A 7,315-nucleotide genomic window follows, 5' to 3' on the forward strand; every position below is an offset into this window, starting at 1 on the left:
TCCTGAACCCCCCAAAATAAGCCCCAATGGACAGCACCCCCACTGGTGCCCCCACCACCACAAATTTAAGTGGAGCTGGCCAAGGATTATGGTCCCATTTGTGGTCATATATATGTGTGCCTCGCGTCCCTGAAGGGAGCAGGGGGATGCTCTCCACCCGACAGAAAAATGCAACCTGTGTGAAACTCTGCTCAAGTAGTTGCACCCCACAGGGATCCTCCAAGATCCCGGGTAGGGTGGCGGAAATGGGACACCAGAAAGAGGGGGCGGTGATAAACTCACAAACTCCTCCCCCTCCCCCTTCCCAGGCCCCGAGCTGTGGTGATGTGATGGAGGAGATGAGGGAGGGCAGTCCTGTGGCAGCCCTGCAGAGCGGGCTGAGCCAAGATGTCCCTACATTCAGGCCCGGTGGCGGAGGAAAACCTCTATTTCACCGAAAGTCCCTTCCCGCCCTCTGAAACACGGCTCTCTATCCAGCCTCGCTGAGTCAAGGTCGGACCCCTGCCTCTCTGTGAGAACCGCGGTGTGGAAGAACCCCCAGTCCCGGGAGGTTTGAGTTCCGGTGATCTAAAGCAAGTGAGAACAGTTCTGAGCTTCAATTTCCCATCTGTAAAATGGAAAAGCAGCAAACTCTTCCTCGCGGATTGTGTGAAGAATACAATTAGATCAATATTGACAGGAGGGCGCGGCGCGCAGCGCCCGGCAAACAGCTGGCGCCGGAGAAGGATCCCAGCGAGCTAGGGGCAATGATGGAGGCAGCGAGGCTTGAGCCCGGGGAAGGGGCGCGGGCCCTGCCAATCCCCGCTCGGGGCCGGACGCTCCGGGGCCGTCCTCAAACGCGGCCGAGAGGGGGCGGCCCCGAGGCCCCGGCCGCCGCAGCGTTGCCGGCAGGTGCCGGGGCCTCGGCCACTCCACGAAGGGGCCGGTCGTCGGCCGGGACGGACACCCCAGGAGCCCAATGGCAAGCCGGCGTCTGCCAGCGCCCGTCCAATCGGCGCCGGTTGCCGGGCCGCGCTGGGTCTCCCGACCAATGGGAAAATTCGCGTTCGGACGGGGCGGGGCGGAGGGTCGCGTAGCCGGCCAGACCCGCTTTGCGCACGGGCCGCGCGAGGGGCGGGGAGGGCTGGTCCCGGGGCTGCACGCTGGGCCCGGGAGGGGTCCGCCCCCGCACCGGCCCGAGTTGAGCACCCCGCGGACCGCTAACCGCGCGGCGCTCTAAGGACGCCGCGCCCGGTGCGCCGAGAGACCCGGGGACGCCCGTCTGGGGGCGGGGGCCACGCTGCGGGGCCGCCCACGCCGCGCTCCAGGTAGGCTCGGGCCGGGGGGCGGGGTCCAGAGGTCGGGGCCGGGACTGGGACGAGGCTGGAGATCCGGGCTGGGATCCAGGTTGCGGTCCAGCAGGGGACGGGGTCTAGGTGGGCGGCTGAGGGGGGAATCGAAGTCCGGCCGGGTATCGCGGCAGGGGGAGGAGCCGGGCTCTGCCCCACCTGCTCCCTGCCCGCGCCGCGGTGCGCGAGACCCTGGACCACGGGGGCGGGTCCCTTTGTGCGCGGCCTCGGGGCCGTGGCCGACAGGGCCAGGGCACCCCGCACCGCGCGCCCCCGCTGAGACGCGGCGGGAACCCGCAGCCTTGACCGCCCAGCGCTACGCCGGGCGCCTTGCAGCTGGGGTCCAGCAGCCACGGAAACTTTCCAGGGGCCCGAGGGGCGGCGGGGCCCGGGAACTTTCCTGGGGCGGCGCGGCACTGGAACCCGCTGGGGCACGGCGGGGCCAAGGGGATGTCCCAGCTCCCGCTGCTCCCGTCGCCTAGAGGACGTGGGAGGGGATGCCCGGAGTCCCGGCTTGTTGCCCTGAACGGGGCCTCCCTGACCGGGCATCCCCCTGTTCCGTCACCCCTGGGTCTCCTCGGTGGGACACCGGGCGCCTGGCAGAGGTGGGTCCTCCCCACCCGGGGTGGTACTCAGCCGGAGTTTGCTGTGGTGTGGCCCCAGGGCAGACGGCCCGAGATCCGGAGCCTTCCCATTTTAATCTTTAATTAAATGTTGGGTGCTTAAAATATGTCACTGTTTCTAACCTGTGCGTAACGTATCCCTGAAAAAAGAGCTCAGAGACTTTGGCTGTTTTCCCTCTAGACCCAGGCATGTTTAGAAACAAGAGAAAAGAATCACTTCGACAGGATTTCATCCTTTTGGGCTAGGCTCTCAGTGTAACCTCGGGTGGTTACGCCTCTCTCGCAGCAGTTCCAGTTGTCACCTACATCACTGTGCAGGACACACACCGAGTCAAGATTTATAAACGCAGGGGTTTGGGAGATGAGGTGTTTAGTGATGTAAGGGCAACATCTCCCCGTGAGGACATGCACCAGGGGTGGACTGAGAGCCTCCATCCCCTCCCTCTGCCTCCACTTGAGAAGCACGCCATCACCAGAGGTCTGTTGGTCCAGAGCAGGTCGTGCCTGTCTTGTGTTCAGCGTATCTCTGGACCTGAGATGGTGCTGGACACAGGAGACAATCAAAGACCTCTACACAGCATACTGCACCCACAGCCAATAGGCCTTGGGTCTGGCCATAGCATGTGGAGCTGGGAATCCAGAACACATCCTTTCCCACAGCCTTGCCCTGTCCCACCCCCAGTACTGTGTCTGCCCCCTGCTCCCTCAAGTCTGTGGTCCAGTGGCACCCAACACAGGGCTGGGTCCAGAGTGTTCACTATGCTCAGGATTCTGGTCCTGGCCTAGGAAGGAGGTTCAGGGCCCAGCCAGCCCCTGCCCTGCTCTTCTTCACAGTCTTTTCTGCATAGACACAAGTACCTGCAGACCACGACCCTCCGAAGTAAACTGGGCCAGCTCTCAGTCCTGCTCAGTTAGCTTCCCCATGCCACATTGGGGTTGCATGGTGCCGCCTCCAGAGGTAGCCTGTCAGGTCTCTTCCCAGTACTGGGGTCTCTGCCTCTCTGAGGTTCTGTGAAGGCGTCCCTGTTTGTGCTACATAAAGATTCATAAAGTGGATTTGCCACACCCACTTCACCCCAAGAGACAGGCCTGAGGGGCGTGAACAGTGGGGTCCTGCACCTTCAGGGGGATCCAGGAGTGACACACAGCTGGGGAGCAAGGACACCAGGCATGCCAGAACCCTAGCCAGTCCCTAGCAGCTGCCCTGTGCCTTGGTTTGGCCTCGGCAGAGGGACGGAGGGTGGGGCAAGCCCTGTGGACTGCCCAGGGGGCCATCGGGGGTTCTGGGGACTTCCCAGTGGTGGCTCAAGTAGGGGGGAAGGCATCTGTTTTCTTGCCACCAGCTTCCGTCAGGATAGTGATGAGGTCTTGGGCTGCTCAGCAGGAGACCCAGAATTAGGAAGTAACCAGAGGGAACACAGGGTCAGGAATCCATTACTGGGCTTTCCTGACTGGGACAACTGCACAGTTCGGTTTATTTCACGGGTCAGGAGGATGAGCCCAGAGCAGTGGACGCCCATTTCATCCACATCTGTCCCTCATCCCTTTCCTCACCTTGTGTCCCGCACAGACTCTTCCCACTGCCCCAGTGGATCTTGAGGAGCCAATGGCCTCTAGGAAGGCAGCGACTAGTGGATACAGCCACCAGAGGGCACCCAGGCCTGTCATGGCAGGCAAGACTAGCCCCACCCAGCCGCCCTCAGGGTTGGGACCCTTCCTGAGGAACCCAGTGAGAGCCCAGAGCTCTGCTTTCTCCAGACTGCCTGTCCAGGGTACAGAGCTGGAGAGGAGGAAGGACCCCTGGGGTGAGGCCCCTCCGTAGTCCCCAGAAACCCTCACCACCTTTAGTTCAGGCAAAGGGGAGACCCCAGGCCTGAATGGCCAGGTGATTGAGCACAGGCTCAGGCAAAGACCATGAAAACCAGGCCCTGAGGGAGGCCTCCTTCAGGCCTGTGCCCCAGGTGACTCCTTGGCTTCCGTTGGCTGACCCTGCCCCCATCTAAGGGTGCCGGTGCAGACCCTGAGTCAGCCTGTCAGGGCAAGGCTGGGCCTCTTCCACTTAATCTCTGAAGAAGGTGCCACAGAAGTTGGTGTCTTTTCACATTGCACCCAAAGTGGCCAGTGGCCTGGAGGAGCGCGTTAGGATTTGTCATGGTGGAGGAGGACATGAGGCTTGCATGCAGAACAGGCTTCTAGAAAGACCTGCCTGACCCCCTCACCACGACCCCTGCCACTCCCACCTGGGGTCCTCATTACCTGACGTAGCCCCAAGTTGCCTGCCCAGCTGGGGCCCCATCCCTCATCTAGACTCGGTTTGTGATCGTGGAGCTGCCTAGTGCCAGGGACACACGACCCGTCCATGGCTTTGCAGGCCTGGCTGCTTGGCAACCCTGGTGGGCTGGGCTCCTGCCCCAGTCGGAGATGCCTCAGGCCTTCCAAGAGTGGGGGCAGATTGGACAGATTTTCGGGGCACTCCAGTGTGAGGAGGCCCATGGTGTGGATAGGCTTAGGCTCAGATGGCCGGGTAGAGTTATTTCACTTCTCAGGACCCTCCTCATTTGGGGAGGGAGCCCCTTAAGAGGCAGGTTTGGTGGCTCCCTTAGCCCCAAGGCTCCTAGTTTGGGGTGGGGCGTCCTAGGCCAAGTAAGTGACCCCAAAGCCTACAGATCAGCCCTGAGGAGATGCTAAGAAGGGATAGCCAAGACAGGTAGCCCTGCACTCTGATCACGAATCCTGTCACTTGTTCTCTCACTCTGCTCCCTCAGGGCTCCTGTCAGACTCTGCCCTGCGCCCACCTCCTACACAGTGTTACCCTGGGGACCCATGCCTCCCCAAACCACCACCACCCTGCATCCCCCAGAGCCTCCCATTTCCCCTACTCTCCTCCTGCAAGAAGCCTTTGGTGCCTCACTCCCAGCAGCCCTGCAAATACCCTCCCCTCACTGGTGTCTACTATTGGCTCTCTTCTGTTTATGGAGCTCTTCAGCTGGCTAGAGTCTCACAAGGAGGGAGCATGTTCTTCTTGTGGCCGAATATCCCTAGCTGAGGTTGGGGCACTGTGAACAGGAAGACCTAAATTCAAATCCCAGACCCAGTTTACCCATCTGTAAAATGGGGTTTGAGCCAATCCGAGGCCCCTAGTGAGAGTGACATGAGGGCGCATAGCCAGTGCCTTGTGAGGCTCTGCCCAGGGCCAGCACTGAGGGGGAGGTTGACAGTTACCCGGACTGATAAGAAAGGCATGTGGTTCTCTGTGGGACAAAACCTATGTGAACGCTTAAGCCAAAAACAGAAGTGTCCCAGAAACGTCACACTGCAAGTTGAGCTGCTTCCTGAGCCTCAGACTTCAGGGTGGGAACAGCAGGTCCTCTGCCGTGGGCGGAACTGCTGTCGTGGGTGGGCAGGCTCCCTCCCAGACTGCCGTCCCAGGCACACACGAGAGTGAGCGTGGTCGAGTACATACGTGTGCACGCATGCACACCTGCCTGGCTCAAGCCACTAGTCTTTCCTGCCTCAGCCCCATGCATCTTGATCTTCCCACGATCCCACCGTGACTCAGAGCCCCTCCTGGTGATGAAGGGGCTGCTGGGAGGCAGAGACACCTACCCTCAGGGCCCCCACCCAGGCCACATCCACAAAGGAAGATTTAGATAGAGAAACAGTCTGGAAAACACTGTAGAGCCTGGGGGAGAGAGTTTCTATCACCTCTGACCACCCCCAGAATGGTTTTCCATTTGTTTGACCCAGACCTCTCCTTCTCTTTGTGCCACCGTGGCACAAAGGTTTGTAGTTGTAAAGATTTTATTTTTAAGTAATCTCTACACCCAACACAGGGCTTGAAGAGTTGCATGGTTTTTGGGGCGCCTGGGTGGCTCAGTCAATTAAGCATCTGCCTTGATCTCAGATCATGATCCCAGGGTCCTGGGATGGAGCCCCACATTGGACTCTCTGCTCAGCAGGGGAGCCTGCTTCTCTCTTCCCACTACCCCTGTTTGTTCTCTCTCTCTCTCTCTGTCAAATACATAAATAAATCTTAAAAAGTATTGCATGCTCTACCAACTGAGCCAGCCAAGTGCCTACCACCTTGTTTTTCATTTTTATTGACGCAAACACTCTCCGGCCTGGTCTCTAGCCTTAGATACAGTGGTGGAGAATGTGTCCTCTGGGTCATGGGCTGAGACAGGAAGCCTATGGGGGCTGCAGCTCCTACGTGTGAGGGACACATAGCCATAACTCTGGCCACTTGGTCCCAGGGTCTGGGAGCTGGGCTGCCTGCCTAACAGGAATGTGGGTTCTAGGGCAGCCCCAAGGAGCATCAGGACAGGCAGATGGCTTGTTACGCAAGGCAGGAGTGGGATCCTGGAGAGGAGAGCAGAGCTAGGCAGGTGTTGAGGTGGGGGGCAGTGGGACCCTGGTGCAGAAGTTCTCCTTGCTGTACTGTTTATCACAATGAAGCACACCTGGCCTTCTGGAATGGGGAGGACATTATTATCAATCTTCAGCTGAACAGTCACAGTTTTGAAAGTCAACAGTGGTAGAAACATTTATAAGGGATGGTGATAGTCTGATATAGACCGCAGACACCATGGTTGCAGTCGAGTGGGGATAAGAGAACATGCATGAAGGTATGGGTCCATGTCAGGAGCTCTGTGAGATGACCTCAGGGTCTGGGATGACACTGCCCCACCAGGGGTCTGGCCTCATCCAAAAGGGACTTAGCCCAACAGGTTGATCTCACAGGGTACCCTATGGTTTCCCTGCAGGAGCTGGGGCTGGCAGGATGGGCATTTGGACATGCTGATCTCCCCTCAAGACAGGTAAGTTTCCTGGGCTTGGCCTGGGGCCGTCCCCCTCTTCACATGGGACAGAAGAGTGTCCTCCTGGGCCTGGCAGGTGTGACTGAAAGAGGGCTGGCCCCGGGGTGGTGGATGCTTCTGGTCATCCTCACCCCTGGGGCTGATACCAGGACGTTGGCTGGATCTGTTCTTCACCTGTCTTGACTTGGAGGCCTGCCACGGTCGGCTCGGCATAGCCTACCCAACTTGGCTCTTAGCTCAGGTGGTCCTTGCTGCCCAGGGGAGACTAGAGCTCCCAGCTGGGGACAGACTGGCACGTGCTGGCCCGTGGCCCTGGGTGTTACCAGTGTTTATAGGTTTCCCTGGTAGTCGCTCCTCCATTGAGGCCAAGGCCTGGGAAGTACAGCAGGGTCGGGAAGCAGTATGCTCCCTGTGTCCCTCAGATCCCTCTGAATGATGGGAAATTATGCACTGCCAGCACCCTGGCCTGGCAGAGTTTGCTGCAGTGGCTGTGTTTACAGAGTGGTGATGGCTAATGAAAGTGCCTCTGCTCATTCTTGTCCCTCTG

This window comes from Martes martes, assembly GCF_963455335.1.
Source record: "Martes martes genome assembly, chromosome: 13".
Classification (NCBI taxonomy): Eukaryota; Metazoa; Chordata; class Mammalia; order Carnivora; family Mustelidae; genus Martes; species Martes martes.